Below are 23,113 nucleotides of genomic sequence, written 5' to 3' on the forward strand. Positions count from 1 at the left end.
CCCCGAATGATATGTGATGGACTGTCATCGAGCAAATCCAACCAGGTCCCAATGCCCAAGCACGCCTGTTTGAAAAAGAACAGCGTTGGATCTACAGACTTTCCACCCACAAGACGGGTCTTAACGATAATATTCCATGGGCCACAGTACTCAAATAAAAAAGCTCTTTTCATCATTCTCCCTATATCTAAGCACCACGTCATGGGCTCCTTAATCTGACATCCATAGCATGTCCCACGGGTCCAAAACCCATTAGGGAGTTGCGCAACTCGCTCTCCCAATGTATAATGCTGCCAGTCACCCTTGTTATGCCATCTTGCCAATGCAACCCCAACAAATATGACTGTACCACCTTTTCATATGTCCCTTCCTAGACAGGCATTCTGTCGACGTTTCAAATGGTAACTCCTTCAGTAATTGTCCCTTTGAAATCCTAATTTCCCCTTGTGTGACGCGTGTTTTACACTCCTATACGCTAGCACTATTCTCTTTATTCATTCTGTTTTGCCCCGCACTCGGGCATACCGTAGCGTCACCACTAAACGTGAAGCGCGTAACCACTCCCCCGGCGGGCCTCCAGCCACGCCCACCCCGGAAGTGGCCGACGCCTCTTATCACAGCCTGCAGGGAACGGCAGCACTAGCCGAGCAGGGAACCATGGCAGTAGGTTACATCTTAACCGCTTCACCGGCAAACTGTAAGTAGACGCGCTTCTCCTTATCCAAGCGGACGCGCTTGCCCTTCCGAGAATCCTACTCGGATCGGCTCACTACGGCGCTTCTCACTCCGCTGCACCGGCCCTCCCTGTTAAGCGTGGGCTCACTCTCCCTATATTCCGCCATTGCAGAATATGTTTTCCTGATGTGAAGAGCCTACGCCCTGCCCGATGAAGCACCTAAGAGCTCTTATTTAAGTAAGCCTCGACTCATGCCATTAAACCCATGTGTACTCCTAAGTGTTATATGTGTGTCAGTCATGTACGTCATTTTCACGATCATTTTCACGATCATGAATGTCACCTAAGACTTATGCGCATGCAACTAGAGCACAACTTTTTGATAGCCACTACAATCAATCAGTTTTGCGCACTAAGGTGATTATATAGACATACCGTCGCCCAATAAGCACGCATGTTATTTTGCACGCACCCTATGAGTGCGTCACTTAGTTGATATAATTACGATAAGCATAATGCATGCAGCTATGCACGCACCTATTGATCAATACAAATGCTCAGCATCTTCGGATGTTACGTTCTTCACCCGGAGGGTTTGATATGAACCTCTATGGCATGGTATTTCACAACATAGAGACACTCCACGACGTTACAGGAGAGTAAACGTGATCATAATTGAAATTTGCTTTCCTCCTTTTTCTCCACAGGTCTCTTTTTCAACTTTTTTCTGCTTGCTCACTTATTCAGTTGAGCACATACACCCCTAGCAACTTGCCTGTGGGTTAACAGGGGATCAGGATAGGGTGTGCCTTTTAGGGGGCCCACACCTTCCGTCTATCTGTCTTTTGGTCCTGAGGAATACCGGGCACTCGCCCATTGGTCGAAACAAGTCGACCAATACACACCAACACATTTAGAGATGACTCGGTCGTAACTTGCCTACCAGCATCTCGCCACTATTTATTTTTTAACATTGTTCAGTTGCTCCACAATAAAATTATATTCTTGAGTTAAACCAGGACAATTTTTAACATATTTTCTTTTGCACTTACAGTCACAACCCGCTCCACTGTAATTCAGGTGTCGAAGCACACCCTGGTGACGCTAGGCCACCAGGGTGGACCCCGATGATGAAGCATGTCACCGCTAGGCTGGTGAGTGAGGGGTTTTAAATAAAAGGATACACTTTTCCTTTTTGCCAAAAGGTCTACCCTCCAGACTATTCTTCTTATTTTCTGTAGGGGATACTCCTTCTTTTGTTTCAAAAATATTCGCCCCAGGGGAATAGGAGTAATCCTGGTCTCACGTGTCAGTGGACAATCCCTTACTCTCTCTTTTGATTACAATATGTTTTAAATTTGCCCTGATAAGCTAAAGGCAAAAATGTTATTTTGAGACCAATGCCATTCTAAAAGACTTGAATGAGAATTGCACAACTTCATGAATTAGTACATGTATCTTACCCTCCCTTTGTCACGATTGGAACAGGCTCTTCTTTTCTGCTTCAGGGCTGGTACTGTGGAGAGGATTTAGATTTTTCCGGGGCTAGGCCCGCAGATGGCGGCCTCAGGAATAGCTTGTCCCTGTGACGACCAATTGGAGCAAATGATAATGCACTTTGTGGTGTTTTTTAGCTTCTTTAGACTACATTTTAAAGCCTTCTGAAACCGATTTTAAAAGGTTTAGGCTTTAGGATATGTAAGGATTTATTGTTTTATCTTCTTTTGTTAAATATGTATGAAGTGTGTCATGGAGTTGGTGCCTTTTTAGGTATCGGCCTGATCCAGCGCATGCGCTGCTCTGGCCGAGACATTTAGTAGGGCTTTTAAAAGTGCTACTTTCCCGGCGATCAGCTTGCTAGAACGCGCACAAGAGTGCGCGCGTATGCGCGTAATAGCAAGGTGGTCGCCGGCAAGGTAGCACTTGCGGTGACGCGCCTGCACACCACTCGCGTCATTCCTGCCATGACGCGCCCGCACCCTTGTTACATCTGGTTCTCCCATTTGCGGAAATATCGGACCCTATTTAAATGGCAGAAAAAACAATTTGTTCCCATTTTATCTAAACTAACTTAAAGAGCGCGGTTGAAATTGAATAAAAACATTTTCCTCCTCGACGCTCTTCTTCGTTACTGATGAAAACACAGGGCAAATAATCTAATTCCCTACACTCCTTCAGGTTGTAAGAACCAAGACAATCACAGTTTTGGAACCTCCATATGCAACGTTTGAAACTGCATATTTTTCTTACTACGAAAGATTTATTCCACTCTTAGGTCACATATTTTTTGTGCAAGCACTTTGAAACGGACTCAGCGCCAGTTCCGAGACTAATACACATCTTTCCGTCTTCCCTCCGTGATATTTTCTTTTTTTCAAGAAGTTAATGGTGTACTTGCACTCCTACTGGTACGTGATGGTTCTGGAAATTGCCCTACTATTCTCATATGCACACCCGGCTTCCCTTCTTAATTGTTTCTTTTTCTCAGTGTTTGCTTTACATACCCACCTTGCCAGCATTTTCGGGCACTAGTTCTCCAGATGCCAGGTATGGACCAGGAGGAAAAAGGGCCATAAGATGTTGAGCCTGTGTCCCTAAAGTTAGGACCGGCGAGCACGGCAACCACCTGCACAAACTCAACACTGCGTGTTATCGGTGCGGCTGCCAAGCGTTATCACTTAACTATCTCCCGCCCAGAACTCAGGTCACACATCACAACCTTCTCGAAGCTATGTGACGTATGCATCAGTTTACGGCTCTATTCCTGTATAAGGGCACAGCTCCCGAGTATTGGCAGCGTTTAATTTCTGACTGGCGGGTCAGCTAAAGTGGCCTAACACATTTGTGTTCAACGTTGCTGCCAGCTGTCCTCAATTCATAAAAGTGTTTCTTGGAGCCAGCAGCATACCAACTTGTCCTACCCGGAAGTGATCTGTCACTGTCAAAGGGAAGGCACAGCTCCAATGTGTAGAAGGTATATTAATGGGAATATAACAATTTCACCCTCCTGTTCATCGATGCAGTTAAGGGGCATTCTTGGAAATGTTGTGCAAAGTTCGGAGAATTGTTCATTTCTAGCCATCACAGCCCGGTTCGGGTTTAATCTGTGGGCGGGGCTGACAGCTTCAGATTGTAGCTCCTTGAAAGATGCCAAATAGAATATTAAACTGTGCGCTATGCAGAATTAAAAAGAAAACTTCTTCTGAGCTGCAGCATGACTCCAGATTATCAACCCATCAAAACAGTCAATCCTGAACTTTCCATTTCAAAATTCTTTTCAGGATTTCATGGCCTATTGGTTCGCTAGGACCCAACCAAAACTACACCTCCCAGAATGCACTTGTTTTGGTTACCACGCACACATTTCATTGGCGATTGCACTTTGGAGACTACACATTCTGTGTGCATTAACACCAAGAGCCAATACAAGTATAGTTCCTAGCTCAATTTATCCGTGCGCCTCAATAAGAGGCTCTCCTTCCATCAAACTCCGTTTTCTATTATCCTGTTAAAGGGTGGGTTCGGAGGGCACTCATACAACATGTATGCTATGGGGAGGCCTCCCTAGTAGTATAAATAAAGTGCCAGTGTATGACTGGATTTTAATAAGATGGAGTTTAATGGTTTTCGAGAACCCATTTGTATGTTGGTGCCTGCTTTCCCCACTGGAGATTCATAAAGCGCCGCAAAACCACATCAGAAGCCCGCCGGGCGCTATATAAATGTGGCAAGGAACGAGTTACTGTAAACGTGGCTTGCCTGTCTCAGTTGCAGTAATATTGCAACAGAGGCCTTCCCTAAACCTCTGGGCCATCCGTTGGCAAGGTTTGTGTTGCAGTTTGTGCAGGAAGAGATAGCTTTGTCTCAGAAAGTGTCCTGTGCAAACAAACTGTTGCTGCTTACAATGGCCGCAGTCAGCTCACGGCACCCAGAGTTACTGTCAACAAGCCGCCTCCATGCCCAAAGGGTTTTTTCCTGGCAGGTGTGGTCTTTAGAAAGTACCATGTCGTCATCTTATTGGGTCTATGTTTCTTTACTTTGTCAAAGCATTACTCTGCATTGTGTTGTTGGGTAGGCTCTGTGAAGCCCCCTGGCCATAGCTGAAACGCAGATAACTGCAGTAAATGTAGAGGCCTCCACTGTAGGGTTGGCAGCTCCCCCAGCAATGCATAGTGTAATGATGTTGATGCAAAGTGCCCAGTGACCCAACTGGTCAGGCACTAGGACCGGCCCGAGTCAGGGACGAGGGCAGGCGGAAAGGGAGGAGCTGGGGACTAAGTGGGCAGGAAAGGGCAGTATGCTGTTGGGACTGGAAGAAGGAGGATGACTAATAAAGAAGGTCCATGACCCTACCCCACTGTGTCCGCCTGAGTTATTGGGGCTGGACACAACAACTGGCGACGAGGGTGGGATGAAACCCCAAGCGTGTGGACAGCCACAGCAGCAACCGGCGACCGACTGGCCCGGAGCTCGCCCCACGTCTGGAGGCTCGAGCACGCTGCGAAAAACGCCCACCGAGTGCCCACCTCGGCGGCGGAATAGCGTTAAATAAAGCGCCTACCGAGTGCCCACCTCGGCGGCGGAATAGCGTTAAATAAAGCGCCTACCGAGTGCCCACCTCGGCGGCGGAATAGCGTTAAATAAAGCGCCCACCGAGTGCCCACCTCGGCGGCGGACGCGTGTGGCCAAAGAAAACGCCTACCGAGTGCCCACCTCGGCGGCAGAAGTGAAGGAAATAGAAGCGTGTGGCCAAAGAAAACGCCTACCGAGTGCCCACCTCAGCGGCAGAAGTGAAGGAAATTGCCCTACCTTGATTGGTGACTCAAGCGGTGGACCACGGCTCCGGTGAGTGAAATCGCCGCCTAACTGGCCCCCCCCCCCCCGCCAAAGAAACGAGCAGAAACGACCGAAATCTCGCTGAAAACGAGATTCCCGGCGGCCATCTTGAAGTCAGGCAATATTGACCAATCCCCTGCGAGGGATCATCGGCGGCCATTTTGAAGTCAGGCAAAGTGCCTGAAAGAGCAAATAAGCACTGACAAGCAACAAACAAGCATTGCAAGTAGCAAACAAGCATTGGCAAATACAGCTGTAACAAACAAGCATTGGTAAATGCAACAGAAGAAACAAACAAGCATTGGCAAATGCGACAGAAATAACAAACAAACCTTGGCAAATGCAACAGAAGTAGCAAATAAGCACTGACAAGCAACAAACAAGCATTGGCAAGTAACAAACAAGCATTGGCAAATACAACAGCTGTAACAAACAAGCATTGGTAAATGCAACAGGAGTAACAAACAAGCATTGGTAAATGCAACAGAAGAAACAAACAAGCATTGGCAAATGCAACAGAAATACCAAACAAACCTTGGCAAATGCAACAGAAGTAACAAATAAGCACTGACAAGCAACAAACAAGCATTGGCAAGTAACAAACAAGCATTGGCAAATACAACAGCTGTAACAAACAAGCATTGGTGAATGCAACAGGAGTAACAAACAAGCACTGGCAAATGCAACAGAAGAAACAAACAAGCGTTGGCAAATGCAACAGAAATAACAAACACACATTGGCAAATGCAACAGAGGCAACAAACAAGCACTGGCAAGTGCAAAACAAATGGTGTAAACACTGGTCAGGCACTAGGACCGGCCCGAGTGAGGGACGAGGGCAGGCGGAAAGGGAGGAGCTGGGGACTAAGTGGGCAGGAAAGGGCAGTATGCTGTTGGGACTGGAAGAAGGAGGATGACTAATAAAGAAGGTCCATGACCCTACCCCACTGTGTCCGCCTGAGTTATTGGGGCTGGACACGACACATAGGAACTCATGGGCTGTAATCAATCAGCATTCCTCGGGGCCCAGAGTAAACACACAACACTGACAATTGGTCCCTGCTCAGTGTGCCATGGTACGCCCAGCCGGACACAAAGTATAAAATAATGCGAAGACCATGCACGGAGGCGCACACTGGAGTGTGTACGTGCAATTCTCAGAGGCCCGCAGCTGTCTTCACCAACTTGGTTCATGCTCCGAAAGCTAATCGAAATCTAGTCTGCTCCTTGTGAGGCGCAGCATCTCTGTAGAGCCAGATGTTGATATAGGTTGTTTTTGTTTCACACACAGTGTAGTCTAGAGTCGTCTGTTTTTTCTACAATTGTGGGAAGAAATCTTGTATTCTTCACACAAGGGCCGCTTTATGCTACCTCTATGGACTACAAGCTCTCACCAGGCTTTGTGCGTAAGTGAGGCACAATACCACCTCAGCACCAGGGTAGCACCACCTCAGCACCAGCACAGCACCACCTCCGCATAGTTACACCACCACTACTCTGCATGACTTGAGCACCAGCGCAACACCATCTTAGCACCAGCGCAGCACCATCTCAGCACACCACTTGAGCAGCACCACCTCACTACCAGTGCAGCACGACTTCACTACCAGTGCACCATCACCTCAGCATCAGCGTAGCACCACCACAACATCACTCAGCACCACCGTAGTACCAGTGCAGAATCTCCTCCGCATCACTCAACACCACCACAGCACCACCTCCGTATCAGCACAGCACCAACTCTGCATCAGTGCACCACCAGCAGAGCACCAACTCAGCATTACTGCAGCCCCATCACAGCATCGGCGCAGCACCACCTCAGCACCAGTGCAGCACCACTTGAGCATTAGAGCAGCACAGCACCAACTCAGCATCACTCTGCACCACCTCCGCATCACTGAGCACCACCGCTGCACAAGCACCCACCACCTCTGCACCATGTCAGTATAACTTAGCATCACTGGAGCATCAGCACAGCATCACCTCAGCACCAGGACAGACAAACTAGAAGACATTGTATATGTTTATTCTTTTTTTTAATAGGGTTGTTCATTTGTACATAATGTTTACTTGGGTATATATAAGGTAACAGAAATGCTTCTAACACTTTATTATAACTTTTTAACATGCTGTACAGCTGCCGCATTGCTCTATAACATAGCTTAAAGACATTGGCAAAGCCAATAGCTCTCGCTAAACACTTATAAGGTCCCAAAGGCGAGACCTATTGGCTATGCCAATGCTGGTTAAAAGCTGCTGTGAGGGCAAGGAGATCAATGAGGGGCAGGCGGATGTATCAACCTGTTTCCTTTTTCTCTAAAGTAGACAATTGTCTTTTGCCTGTATTATTAACATACTGGTAGGGGTGCATTTTTGGTTTGGGGGTTGTTGCCATAGGATGAATTTTAATTAGTGTGTTATAAATGTATTATTTATTAGTTTTTTAGGTCTCCCCTACGCAGCGCGCAAGCACTTCATAGGAAGGAGACCTTTGGGAATTGATTCGTATTTTCAGCCAAAAACGTGCACGCGTTGCATTGCCTTCAATGGCAACGTGTGCACGTATATCGATTCCCTTGCGGGAGCGAGGCTTTGACAAATGGTTCCTGCTCGCTCCCGCAAGGGAAACCAGTGCAGGCCCCCTCCTCTCTCCCTGCTGCCGTGCGAGAGCTTGTTTTTATATATATTTGCTATTTTTGTTCCCTTTCATGTAGCAATCTTATGTTTCATTTTTTCGGCTCTGGAAATATGTCTGCTGCATTTTATTATTTTTTATATATTCGTTTTTTTTCCTTTTCATGTACAAAATCTGATGTTTTAACCCCTTCCCTGCTGTGCACATTTTCCTGCTGTGCTGGGGGGCGGGGGGGCGCGCTCATGACGAGCTCAGCTCATCATGCAGTACAGTGCTCCTGTGCTCATGACGAGCTGAGCTCGTCACGGCCGCACCCGTTTCTTTAGAACGTTCGCCCAGCAGGGGAATTAGCCCAGCGTGTGAGCGTTCTAAAGGCCATGACGAGCTCAGCTTGTCATGAGCACACCTCCTGGGCATTTTTACACTCGCGCTTGACTTGGCATTAAACGTAGCCACTGAGAAATAGGCTCTCGACTGAGGCGTCGCGGACAGTTCTCTGTTCCTGGCACTCACCTCCAGGTCTAGCCAGACCATTCTGAGAGCTGCGCTGTCCACAGCCATGGTGCAGTTCCCGTGCTGTTCCTTGAGCCGAAGAGACCGCTGCGCAGCCAGAAGAGGTGAGCTGAAAATACACAAAGTTTCCCCAATATGCCGCAGAGAACACGCACAGCGTACAAGTGGATCAGAGAAAGATATGAGGGACGGGCCCGGCCACGAGAGTCCATACACGCAATAGCTCAGGCATGGAAATGAATGAGAGACAACAGCCGCACATCACACACAGCTTCTCTCACAGAGTAGTTATTGACAAGAGAAGAGAGTTTGAGTCTGGCTGGAACGGTGGTTCAATCTACATAGTCACGGTTGCCAGCCACCTGGTCGTGTTTATACCGGCATGACAGTATTTCTGTGTCCCTGCCAGTACAACAAGCATTGGCATAGCCAATAGGTCTCGCCTTTGGGACCTTATAAGTAAAAAAAAAAAAAGAAAAGTAAGACTTCACGTTTACATTTACTGCATCCTAAATACGAAGAAAACGTGAGGTCTTATACTTCAGTTTTTTTTTACTTACAAGGTCCCAAAGGCGAGACCTATTGGCTATGGCAATACTTGTTATCTGTTGCATTTATGAGTCTTTTATGGCTTTGTACATGCTGAAAGAATACTTTTTGACTGACTGACTCTCATGTATCTGGTTCATCAGCTGTAACATAATAGGTACACATTGGTATTACACTTTTCCCCCAGACAGTATGGAATCATTCCCCCACCACTGTCAATACCTTAATAACATCCCTAACTCAGCACAAAAATAAGCAAGGTCTGTACAAAGTGAAGATTCCTTTTGCTCTTCTCATTAATATAGGTGCAAAGTTACGTTAATCTTCCATGCAGTTCACATAACATAGTCTAAGGCCTGGAAATTTAGTATTAATCCGGAATAATATTCAGTATGTTTTTGATAGCTTCAGATGACAGTGCCTCATCTATTGTGGGCCTGATTCACTGCCTGATTCAGTAAACTTACACGTTTGCATATGTCTACAATTGTTTGCTATTCACAAAGGTATTTTATAAGTAGTTTCTTTATGACTTAGGGGCCTCATTTATGAAAAGTGACGCATCGCTGCGTGTAAACAGCGTTGGCTCACTTTTCATTGCGACCTCCTTGCGACATGCTGGATGCGTCATATTTACAGTATGACGCATCATGTCGCAAGGAGTTACAGATGCATCAATATTTCTGACGTATCTGTAGGCGCAAAAATGACGCATTGCTGGAGTGTGTCACAAAAGTGACGCAACCGCAGTAATGGCCTTTACACATGGGCAAGTCCAATGTGCAATGTGCATGCGTCAGTCCTACCCCTGCTGTGAGGCAGACGTAAGATATTGACGCATTTGCGTCCTAGAAGTGACGCAGTAAAATCTCATAGATTTCACTGCATCACTTCTATGAGGCTTACTTGAATCAGAACGCCCCCCCCCGCCGCATACATTATACCTGGCAATGTGGCGCAGGGGTTTACAAAGTGACGCATCTACCTAGATGCGTCATTTTGTAAATATGACGCAACATGGCAAATTTTTTTACCCTGCTGGTGCATCACAAAAAGTGGCGCACCGGCAGCGCAAAAGTGACGCAAGGGCTCATAAATAAGCACAGTGGAGTCTCCGCACATAAAAAGATAGGACTGACATGGCAACGTCCAGTCACTTAGCGTACATCCGGCAAGAGTGATACTGCACATCTCAGCCTCTCTGCAGTGATGAAAAACTGCTGTGCTGGAATTGCACTTTGCTGGGCTGCACTGACTTGACCAGGGGCATCAGGAGCCCGACAATGAGTGCATTTTGCACCTACTACAGGTACAGAACAGAGCAATGCTAGAAACGGTGCTGTCTACTCAGTATCTGCTGAATTGTCTTTGTGTGCTGTATGAACTGAATATGCTAACTAGTGGATTTCAACAGTCAGACATTACTATAGACAGGGTGATGTCTGGTGACTCTCCCTGGTCCTGCTTGCATCATTGGCATGACACACAGCCATAAATAATACAAGCATGACTAAAAAAGAAAAATAATGTGCAGCTGTCACTATGCTGACTCATATCACTGACGATGGTGATGAGGAACAATTTGATATGCTATGACTGAAAAATAAAAAATAACCAGTGGCTTATGATTTTATGGTATTCATTTTTTGGCATTTCCGCCAGTGTTTATCCATATTTTTTGTTTTTCCTCCATTTATCTGTATTTATCCATATTTATTTTGTGCTAAGTGTAGAAAATTAAGCTGCAATTGGTATATTTCTATGTTTATTTAACAAACAAATGTTTGAATGACCAGTGAGCTTTGGCTATTTACAGTACAATACAGTAATTGAAATTATTTGCAATGCAGAACAGCTTAAACAGCTGCAGTGATTTAAGCTTCATTAGGAAATATTTTTCAACTCCTCTACCTGTTTGTCTGCACAGCTACTGACCCAGTACCATGATTGAGAGTACTGCGAATCATGCAAATGAATGCTATTTTCTGTATTTTTCCATATTTAAAAATAAATGCAGGCAGGAAAATAGGTTTCCTTCAGACTGCATTTATCTGTAAAAATCAGTAGAAATTGAATACCTATGAATGTGGGCTGATCAATAAGAGTTGAACTTCTGTCCTACAGATCACTGCTTGACACCAGTGAGCACTTACACTCATTATGTCAACTGGCAGGTCAGAAATATATAGAGCCGAAACTCCTCTGTGTTTTGTGTGACTACATTGCTCACTGCCTTCAGAGAGTCCCCAGAGTCATGCTTTAAGTTGGACTGTAGTACAGTTTGTCATCTTCCCACATACCATGAACATAAGCCATCAGAAGTGTGATCCGATAAATACAAAGGTTAGCATGGGGGCTATAGAGTGCACTTGCGTTGCCATAAAGAAGTCACCAACAATCCTATTTGCCCACCAAAACTGCAAAGCCGGCATACTTCTCCATATAGAAATCACCAATCAATTGCCTTCCTCGATCATATCCTGATGATGCAATTTTGGAATAAGTAATGTATCAACATTATGCAGACATGTAAAACTAAAGATGCCATCTTCCCAAACATGTGTAAGGGGAAAGAAAAGGGGACTGCCACATCTCACTAAACATGGAATTACATAGGTTCAAGAAAAGTGCACATCTAAAAAGGTGAGAAAAGATATTGTCATGAAACCCATAGTTGATGGCACCCCCTAAGAAGCGAGCGCTAGAGAGAGAAGAGGAGCCCAAACAGGAGATCAAACTACTACACATTACACACCATCAAGGAGACGTCTGGTATCCAGAAATAAGAAACTGTGTGCCTCCATCTGCAAAAGTTTATGTCATCCACAGCAAGTAGGTGACTGGGTGAACATATGTCTCCTGCTGCCAAGAATGTCTATGGTCAAATTCTAGATAACTCTCAACTGGAAGTCCCGCCACACACAACGAGCGAAGGTGCTGTTGGCAAGCACAGCATCTTTCCTACCATGGACCTTCTGAGGATTAGAGACCTACAGCAACAGTCTGTGGCAGGTGCTGCTGAGATTTCAACCCTACAAAACAATATTCAGCAGCAACATAGGATAAGTACCACCATTATCTTTAATGGGAAGTAGGAAGTAGAGTGGAGTTCCACTTTTATTCTGATAAACTGCAGTATAGTATAAGTAGGGTTCCCTCTTTTCCATTTTTACTGATTTTTACAGATAAATACTGACAGAAAACACTGTTGTTCCTGTGTGTATTTAATTTTAAAAGTACAGATAATTTTGCTTCCTTTGAGTGATTCAACATGCTGAGATTAATGACCTTCAGGTCAATACCTGTACATAACGACAGCATGGGCAGCTACAAAGCTCAATGAGATGGGCTTAAATTACTGCATATCCCAACATTTATATGTACTATTATACTATTTGTTTTATTGTGGCTTTATTATTTTTGGCTCTGTAATGTATTAAAACCTGACAGGCATCAATGTACGAGTGCATGTTTATCTGTTAAATAAATGCAGAAATATCAGTTATCATCTCATCTGTACACACAACACAAAATAAATATGGATAAATACCAACAAGATGGCCAAAAAATAAATATGGATAAATACAGATGGAAATGTTCAAAAGATAAATACCATAAAACCGGGAGCCCTAAGTATGAGTCTTAACCAGAGGCCCAATTCCACAAGGTCACACCAGTGGTGCGGATAGTGGTATATCGCTTAGCCTTTGCTGCCCATCTGATCTGCTTTGCATTGAAAGAGCAATAGGAACATTCAAGTTACACCCAGCAATACCAATAAACAACCCTTCATTACAACTTATTTTTGCCACCATAACAGAAAGAGACGAGAGGCATAGTAAGATGTAGGGCTGGCATAATCAAATAATTTGCCTACTTTTATGGGGAAAGCTCATCAGTGCCTTAGACAGTGGACGTAAAGCCTGCCAAAAGCAGAGATGTATAATGTAATTAATTTAGGCATAAGGAAATGAAAGAACATGTGTTTGTGTAATTAGACAGAAAATATAGGCAGTATTGGATTTACAGCCCTGCTATGGTGTGCACTAAAGTCCTTATTACACGGTTCCTGGTAATTCCAACGGGAGGGTAATTAAAGTTATAAGCACCTTAATTACATGTTCCATGGTAACTCTGAGGACCTATATTTTTTACCTGCCAATTTCAGTACCGAAGTGTAGGGCTGAAACTCTAAAGAGAAAAGGGAAACTGCCAGCAGAAGGTGATCCAGGATTACTGATCCCCTGGAAAATTCCTTCTTTCTAAGGGGACCTTCAGTGTCCCTCTTCGATTCCCCTAAATTTCCACCCCCTGGAGTCGTCACAAGTACCTCTGGATTCTGTAACCTCTTGGAGTGGAGTTACTGGGCCATGGAACAGGGATGTCATAATGAAGTCCTTCAAGACAGAGCCTTGGTTTTCTCCTATAACTTATGAGATGCTCTTATCATTACTATTGAGAGTAACATGATACCTGCTTATACAACAACTCTAGGAAGTGGTCCATGCTGTGGCAATCCTCATCTGTTTTTACACTTCTAGATCCTTGATTTGGAAAGCCCGAGTGCTAGCCTTGATATGTGAGTTAGACTTTTCATTGTTCTTCATACTGTTGATCTGCCTCTTAACCTTCTATCATATTTCCATTACAGATAGCATTACTTTGTAGCGAATGGCACATGCACGATAAAATCTCCCCGTAAACCAACTAAAAAGCGTCAGTCATATCTAAAGCGAACTACAACTCTGACTCTATTTCCATTATCCAGTGACTAGTCTGCAAGAGTCATAAAACACCCAATCCACCAACTATTACATCTGTAGCCTACTTGCCAGGGCCATCAAGAACAATGTCCACCTATCTGAACAAAGATGGTGGTCCCTAATCAATGACTCTCTCTCACTGTATCTTTCCCGAACTGCTAACAGTGTCAAATGACCCCTTTATTGAGAAAATCTAACTACAGCTGCAATCTCCTCTCCCATTTCAGACCGATCTCTAGCCTGTTGGGCCTAAGTAACAGGATTAATGGATGTGTCTCCAAACAACAGGACTCCGACTTCAATAATATCTATCATTCTAACTTTAGTTCTGAAATTAGCACTGACACTGCGACCCTAAAACATTAGATGATATTCAATCCATTACAGATGAGTGGGCTCCTGCCTTTTACTTCTTGCCCTTCTGCTGGCCACAGTGAAAAATTAAATCTTGCCTGTGTCATGTTCAGATACTGTTATGTAATAAAGTGTTAGTAATCGCATATGTGACCCAGAATGTATCAATACTGAGAAAAAACAAATATATACTGGGATAGATTTCTACTAATTATAGTTCTATGCTCCAACTGGCCATTTCCTAGTGAGATCCCAGGTCAGTTGAAATGACAATTGTCTTTAATGTTTTGCTTTGAGGCTTGCTACTTTGCATTAAATGCTTGTTGGACTTTAGGCTTCCCGGTGATGGTATTTCATTTTTACAGCCATCTTTACAAATGATCATTATACGCTCATGCAAATCTTGGAGGACTTCTTGGACATCCATGGACAAATCTTGATTTGGTTCACTTACCTATTAACAAATAGTTATCTACTGAAAAAAATTGATGAGCCCATCTCCAATCCAGGCTGATGAAGGCTGATAGCCAGAAACCGGTCCTTGGATGCTTGATTCCGTTCCAGGAAAGATATGGCTTGGCAGTTCGGGCTGGACTGTTCCCATGAGGCACAGGGTCAAGGCTGATTTGCATATGGCCATGTCTGACCTGGGGTGGTGTGGAGTGCAAAAAAACGATGGATTTAGGCTCAGATCTCTGTACTGGGGTGAATGTATGACATTGTTCTGCATTCTGTCCATCAATTGTTGTTTTTGCATTTGTCACCCCGAGTGGGATGGGCATGCTCAGACGTGAGTCCCATGCTCTCCACACCACTGGAGTCAAGCTATCCAGGCTGATGAAGGCTGATAGCCAGAAACCGGTCCTTGGATGCTTGATTCCGATCCAGGAAAGACATGGCTTGGCAGTTCGGGCTGGACTGTTCCCATGAGGCACAGGGTCAAGGCTGATTTGCATATTATGCAGCTGAGTTTTCCAATAGCCCTAACCCCTCTAAGTTAATCTTTAAAGTACTTAAAGACTTGATGGGGAAACGGGACACCTCGCAAGTAATATGCACGGACTCGCATTGCGAAAACCTGGCATCCTTTTTTGTAGAGAAGGTGCAGAAAATCTACCGTGGTTTTATTCCATCTGATCCCGGGGATACCCTGAATGATGTGAAGGTTTCGGTGTCCGAAACTCTGTCCACCTTGCCGGCCATGTCTAACGGGGTATTTGACACTCTGAGCCTCAAAATTAAATCTGGCTCCCCCCTAGACCCACTGAAGCCGGAGCTCTTTGCCCGCCTTCCGCCTCTCTGCCGGGAGCCCATTTTGGATTTGATCAATCTCTCCCTCAGTGAGGGCATGGTGCCGTCATCCTGGAAGCAAGCTGTGGTCAGCCCTATTTTGAAGAAAACCAACTCTGACCCCTTGCTCCCGGAGAACTATCGGCCCATTTCCCTCTTACCTTGGACCGCCAAGGTCACTGAGGCGCACGTGAATTCCATTCTGTCTGCTCACCTCTCTCGTAATAACATTCTTGACGAGAGCCAAAATGGGTTTCGTGCTCAACACAGCACCGAAACTGCTTTGCTCTTTATGATCGAGCATTTGCGGTCGGTGCTGGATGTCGGGCAGACTGCGGCGCTCCTATTGTTAGATCTGAGCGCCGCGTTCGACACGGTGTCTCACGACATTCTGTTGCGGCGATTGGAGGAAGTGGGTATTGTGGGGAAAGCTCTTCAGTGGTTCCGCTCCTTCCTCTCGGACCGGTCTTTCAAGGTAGCTATACCACCTGGCCAGTCCTTGCTTCACTCTTTGGAACTGGGAGTCCCTCAGGGCTCTGCCCTTAGCCCCACCTTATTCAACTTGTATGTGAAGCCGCTGGCTGCTGTTGTCAGGCAATTCGGCCTCACCATGACATCGTATGCCGATGACACGCAGCTGGCGGTGACACTCAGTGGGGACCCTGAGGTGACTGCGCTCAGATTCCGGGCAGGACTTATAGCTGTGGCTAGCTGGATGCGTAACAACTGCCTACAGCTTAATGCCAAGAAGACCGAGGTCCTGATCGTAGGGAAGCAGGCGGACCTCTGGGGAGATCAGTGGTGGCCTTCCGAACTAGGGGTGACCCCCCTTCCAGCGGCCGAAGTTAAAAATCTGGGGGTCTGGCTGGATTCTAATCTATCTTTTACCAGCCACACGAAGAAGACAGCAGCCACCTGTTATGGTATTTTGCGAGGACTGAGACCAGTCCTCAAATTCTTCGACCCCCCCACTCGGCAACTGGTGGTTCAGGCCTCCATCCTTTCCCGGATTGACTACGGGAGCGCCTTGCTGCTAGGAGTCAACCAGGCGGAGGCTACTAGGCTTCAGAGGGTGCAGAACGCTGCTGCACGGGCCATTGTTGGCATCCCTAGACGTTGTTCGGTTTCGACTGTTCTGACCTCTCTTCACTGGCTTTCGGTCAGACAGAGAATCAAATTCAAGGCTCTCTGTCTGACATTTAAGATTCTGAAGCTTTCTTCTCCCCCCGCCTTGGTGGGCCTCATCTCTTCTTACGTCCCAGCGCGGTCCCTCAGATCCGAATCACTCCATTTGGTGAGTAAGCCTAGGTTCAGGCTGAGTAGGATGGGAGGACGTTCCTTCCGTGTTCTGGCGGCTGATTTGTGGAACTCTCTTCCTGTGCACATTCGTGCCCTTAATAGTCTGACTCTTTTTAGACGGGCCATTAAAACCCACCTGTTTTCCCCTGTTGTCTGATTTCCCCTCTTTTCAGCCCTGATCTGTTGTGTTGTGTACATGATCTGGCGCCAGGACGCCCCTTTGCTGGGGCAGCTGTTGCGCCTAATAAATGTTATTAACATAACATAACATAACATAACATATGGCCATGTCTGACCTGGGGTGCTGTGGAGTGCAAAAAAACGATGGATTTAGGCCCAGATCTCTGTACTGGGGTGAATGTATGACATTGTTCTGCATTCTGTCCATCAATTGTTGTTTTTGCATTTGTCACCCCGAGTGGGATGGGTATGCTCAGACGTGAGTCCCATGCTCTCCACACCACTGGAGTCAAGCTATCCAGGCTGATGAAGGCTGATAGCCAGAAACCGGTCCTTGGATGCTTGATTCCGGTCCAGGAAAGACATGGCTTGGCAGTTCGGGCTGGACTGTTCCCATGAGGCACAGGGTCAAGGCTGATTTGCATATGGCCATGTCTGACCTGGGGTGGTGTGGAGTGCACAAAAACGATGGATTTAGGCCCAGATCTCTGTACTGGGGTGAATGTATGACATTGTTCTGCATTCTTTCCATCAATTGTTTTTGTATTTGTCACCCCGAGTGGGATGGGTATGCTCAGACGTGAGTCCCATGCTCTCCACACCACTGGAGTCAAGCTATCCAGGCTGATGAAGGCTGATAGCCAGAAATCGGTCCTTGGATGCTTGATTCCGGTCCAGGAAAGACATGGCTTGGCAGTTCGGGCTGGACTGTTCCCATGAGGCACAGGGTGAAGGCTGATTTGCATATGGCCATGTCTGACCTGGGGTGCTGTGGAGTGCAAAAAAACGATGGATTTAGGCCCAGATCTCTGTACTGGGGTGAATGTATGACATTGTTCTGCATTCTGTCCATCAATTGTTGTTTTTGCATTTGTCACCCCAAGTGGGATGGGTATGCTCAGACGTGAGTCCCATGCTCTCCACACCACTGGAGTCAAGCTATCCAGGCTGATGAAGGCTGATAGCCAGAAACCGGTCCTTGGATGCTTGATTCCGGTCCAGGAAAGACATGGCTTGGCAGTTCGGGCTGGACTGTTCCCATGAGGCACAGGGTCAAGGCTGATTTGCATATGGCCATGTCTGACCTGGGGTGGTGTGGAGTGCAAAAAAACGATGGATTTAGGCCCAGATCTCTGTACTGGGGTGAATGTATGACATTGTTCTGCATTCTGTCCATCAATTGTTGTTTTTGCATTTGTCACCCCGAGTGGGATGGGTATGCTCAGACGTGAGTCCCATGCTCTCCACACCACTGGAGTCAACCTATCCAGGCTGATGAAGGCTGATAGCCAGAAACCGGTCCTTGGATGCTTGATTCTGGTCCAGGAAAGACATGGCTTGGCAGTTCGGGCTGGACTGTTCCCATGAGGCACAGGGTCAAGGCTGATTTGCATATGGCCATGTCTGACCTGGGGTGGTGTGGAGTGCAAAAAAACAATGGATTTAGGCCCAGATCTCCGTACTGGGGTGAATGTATGACATTGTTTTGCATTCTGTCCATCAATTGTTGTTTTTGCATTTGTAACCCCGAGTGGGATGGGTATGCTCAGACGTGAGTCTCATGCTCCCCACACCACTGGAGTCAAGCTATCCAGGCTGATGAAGGCTGATAACCAGAAACCGGTCCTTGGATGCTTGATTCCGGTCCAGGAAAGACATGGCTTGGCAGTTCGGGCTGGACTGTTCCCATGAGGCACAGGGTCAAGGCTGATTTGCATATGGCCATGTCTGACCTGGGGTGGTGTGGAGTGCAAAAAAACGATGGATTTAGGCCCAGATCCCTGTACTGGGGTGAATGTATGACATTGTTCTGCATTCTTTCCATCAATTGTTTTTGTATTTGTCACCCCGAGTGGGATGGGTATGCTCAGACGTGAGTCCCATGCTCTCCACACCACTGGAGTCAAGCTATCCAGGCTGATAGCCAGAAATCGGTCCTTGGATGCTTGATTCCGGTCCAGGAAAGACATGGCTTGGCAGTTCGGGCTGGACTGTTCCCATGAGGCACAGGGTCAAGGCTGATTTGCATATGGCCATGTCTGACCTGGGGTGGTGTGGAGTGCCAAAGAACGATGGATTTAGGTCCAGATCTCTGTACTGGGGTGAATGTATGACATTGTTCTGCATTCTGTCCATCAATTGTTGTTTTTTCCATCTCCAACAAAGCTCAGGGCTTTGCATCGTGCCTCTGGTCTCCATCTCAAACTTCACTCTTTTTACTTACTGTCGGGTGACATTGTATCTGCATCCGATCCACTAAATCTGCTCAGGAGTATTCATGTACCAGTAAGCCACACCAATTCTCAACATTTACATCCTCTACTCCAGCCTTACAAAACTTCAGTCATGGCGCTCGAAACAGCCTTGGCTGCTAAATCACCTAGTGTATCGATACACTGTGACAAATCAGAATAGTGTAAGTAATCACACTCAAGAGAATTGAGAAGGTTATCGAAAACCCTTGTATTGTCATTCCTGTTAGGATTAGGTGTAATTGAGGTGAGGACTTTGTTGTTTATAATGTTGTGAGTGGGGAGCGGCCTCACCTTCGTTTCCCACTGTGACTCCTATTGTATTGATGTGCTAAATCACCTAAACAATGAATTCCACCTCATTAGAGATACACAGAGAACAAATTCAACCCTACATCTAAATCTGGCTCCCCATATTGCACCATCAACTACATCTACTCAAGTAAATTCCGCCTTCGCTCTCTGACTCAGACTTTGGAAATTCAGTACTGCCGCTCGATCTAAACCATTTAGACGCAAACGCAGTTCTCCCTGGACCACCCAAATCCTTCACTGCTCCTCTAAAAGGGTTACTCCATACTGCGGTGAGACTCATCACAGGCGTCAAAAGTAAGACCAGGTCAGTCCCATACTGAAACAACTCTATGGCCTTCACCTCAAAGCAAGGATTGAATACAAAATCACATGGAAAACTCACTGATCCATTCAGAATGGTGGTCCCTCGAAATTGATGGAAATACATCAACTCACATGCGGAAAACATGATACAAGGCACAAGGTCGGACTGATCCTCAAAATACTAAAAAGCAAAACAACAACTTCTAAAGAAGCCTTTTTATACCTTGTCACACGAAACCGCCGTTTGCCAGTTACCCACATTAACAAGCCATTTCTTTGCCCTTACAAATCTGTGTTGGGGAACATCCCCCCAGGTGTGCTGCAGAATGCACGAATCTGGGTGTGGATTTGTGATTCCATCGCTCTCTCATTGGCTGACGAGCACGGAAAATCAATTTTTGCTTCCATTTGGAAACACAGTGCACTGAGCACCGTGCTGGGAGAAATAAAAACAAAAAGACCATAAGTGTTCAGAGTGAACCAAACCTAACCCCCAGGCCCAAGTGTAGTGGCCTGAAAGGGACCCCCTGTTAATTCACAAAAACATATTTTTATTTCAAGATTCACAAATCTTACACATGATTTGTGAAAACTACACATTCCATGGGTCTCTTGAACCGTCTTGGGCCTCAGTATGCATAAATCCTGCAAAACAATAAAAAACAGTATTCAGTGTACTACTGCTGCACTTGGTCAACAGCCAGACACGGCGTTGGCGACTTAAGCAAGTTGGGAGCAGGGCTAAGCCCCAGTCCGGTGCCTGCTGCCAAAGGCCTTGCACAGCCGGGACTGGCCATCAGGGAAGAATGAGGCCCTGTAGAGCCCCTACTGCGCACAGATAAATGCCTTGTGCAGCAGCGTTTGGCCTCGCGTTCCAGGTAGGACACAGGATCTGGCCACGAGAGGCCTACCACTGCTGTGCACGGCTGATGTTTGTTTGTCGGCCTTCCACAAAGGGCTATGCACAGGGTGTGGCTGAAAGCCAAGCTTTGAGGCTCTTCAACAGCCAAATATACCCACGTTTTTTACCACATTTGTGCCCTAACCCAGCCCCTCTTTAAATACTCATTTCTCTCAAAAAGCTGAATTAATTTATATCAAATCACATAAAGCATGCTTTCTGAGTAAGGTTTCAACTTTCCAATGGGAATTAATGTGGAAAATTGCACTTTTGGTACACTCCCTTTTCCTTGGCCCCATTTAATGGATCAGCTCAAAAACCTTTTTTTTTTTAATAAGGTTTGCGTAGATTCATGAAATGGGGCCAGCAGGGAAAAATCTCTCTCGGTCAATCACAGGTGGTTTATGTTTTTTAATTTGCGGTACCACTGGAGTACAGCAGTATTAACCTTTCATTTCTCAAAAATGGCTGAACAAATTTACAACAAATCACCATTTATAATTATTCAGAGAGGTTTCAAAAATCTTTATTCAGAAAAGATGATTTTTGTGATTTGGTGTTAATTTATTCAGCTATTTTTTAAAAACTAAAGATTAAAAAATAGTGAAACTGGAACAGTTGGTACAACATTGCTCCAGCAGTACAACATATTAAACATAATAAAGCACTCTGAATGACTAAGGGGTCTTTTTTACCTGCCTGTCCCTTCAGTCCTGCCGGACCGGTACTGATCCCATGTGACCAAGCAATCTTAACATCAACAGAAATGCTGCTGTGGCCATTTCAAAACTCTGGGCTTTGGTTCTGTGTCCTGAATTTGAAAAAAACTGAATATACAAGAGTATGATTACTGCCAGGCCCTGTGTGCCCAAAGGGACCTCCCGGGGTCCACAATAAGAAGGCCATGTGCGGCTGAGGGTTGGGTGCTCACAGGAGTTGTACACAGGGCTTGGCTGCAGGCCTTGCATGACTGGCGGTCGGCCGCCAAAGGTCATAGGCCATTGGCTGCTTAAGGCTGTATGCCACAGGGGGTTGGCAGACCACGTAGGAGGTTGGGTGCATGGCCTGGAGTCTTCAATGATGTTGTCTGAAATGTCATCAATATGACATTTAACATGTAATGGGTGATGTAATAAGTGAGGTAATACGCAGTGCATGGTGGGGGTGCAATTTATAGTTAGCTCAGTAAACTATATCTCATGAATTTCAGTATTTGTTTATTTTTAAACATTAGTTTTTATATTATTATAAGACCAAGCTGTAACGTTACTTTAACCTTTGCTTTTTTCTGAGAATTTTTAGATTTTTGTAACGTAACCATAAATCTTTGTGCTATATTTAACTATAATATATGGAAGCATGCAAACCCTGTACAAAAATGGTAGATCTGCCATTTTTGGCATAGTTCTCTCTTAACATTTTGCCTTCAATCCTCTTGTTTTGCTGGCTTCGTTTTTGCTGGCTTTAGGACTATGTGCACTTTACCACTGCTAAACAGTGCTAAAGTGCTTGTGCTCTCTCCATAAAACACACTAGAATTGGCTTAGACCCAACTTCTACATTTAATTTACTTGTAAGCCCCCAGTATAGTGGCACTACATGTGCCCAGGGCCTGTAAATTAAATAGTACTAGAGGGCATGCAGCACTGATTGTGCCACCCACTTCAGTAGCCATTTAAACATGCCTCAGGTCTGTCAATGAAGCCTGTGTGTGCAGTTTTAAACTGGGGTGAGTGTCTGAAAACTTTCAGCGCTCCGTCTATCATATCCTTGTGTTTGCTTTGATCGCCTAAGTTGCAGGGTATGCCCAGACGTAGGTCCCTTGCTCACTTTGCCTCTGGATTCCAGCTAGCCTGGCCGGTGAGGGCTGTTAGCCCGAAACCGGTCCCAGGATGCTTGTTTCCGGTCCAGGGAAGACATGGCTTGGCAGTTTGGGCTGGACTGTTCCCATGAGGCACAAGGTCAAGACTGATTTGCAAATAGCCATGTCTAAACTGAGGTGGCAAATTGAGGTAAAGAACGATGATGTGTACAACCCCGATTTGTGACTGGGGGTAAGTGTCTGAAAAGTTTCAGCACTCCGTCCATCATCTTCTTGTGTTTGCTTCGTTTGCCCTAAGTTGGCAGGGCATGCCCAGACATGGGTCCCTTGCTCACTTTGCCACTGGATTCAAGCTAACCTGGCTGATGAGGGCTGTTAACTCGAAACTGACTCAACTACCCCCCACCGAGCCCCACCCCTGCACC

This window comes from Lissotriton helveticus, chromosome 2_1 (assembly GCF_964261635.1).
Source record: "Lissotriton helveticus chromosome 2_1, aLisHel1.1, whole genome shotgun sequence".
In the NCBI taxonomy this organism is placed as follows: Eukaryota; Metazoa; Chordata; class Amphibia; order Caudata; family Salamandridae; genus Lissotriton; species Lissotriton helveticus.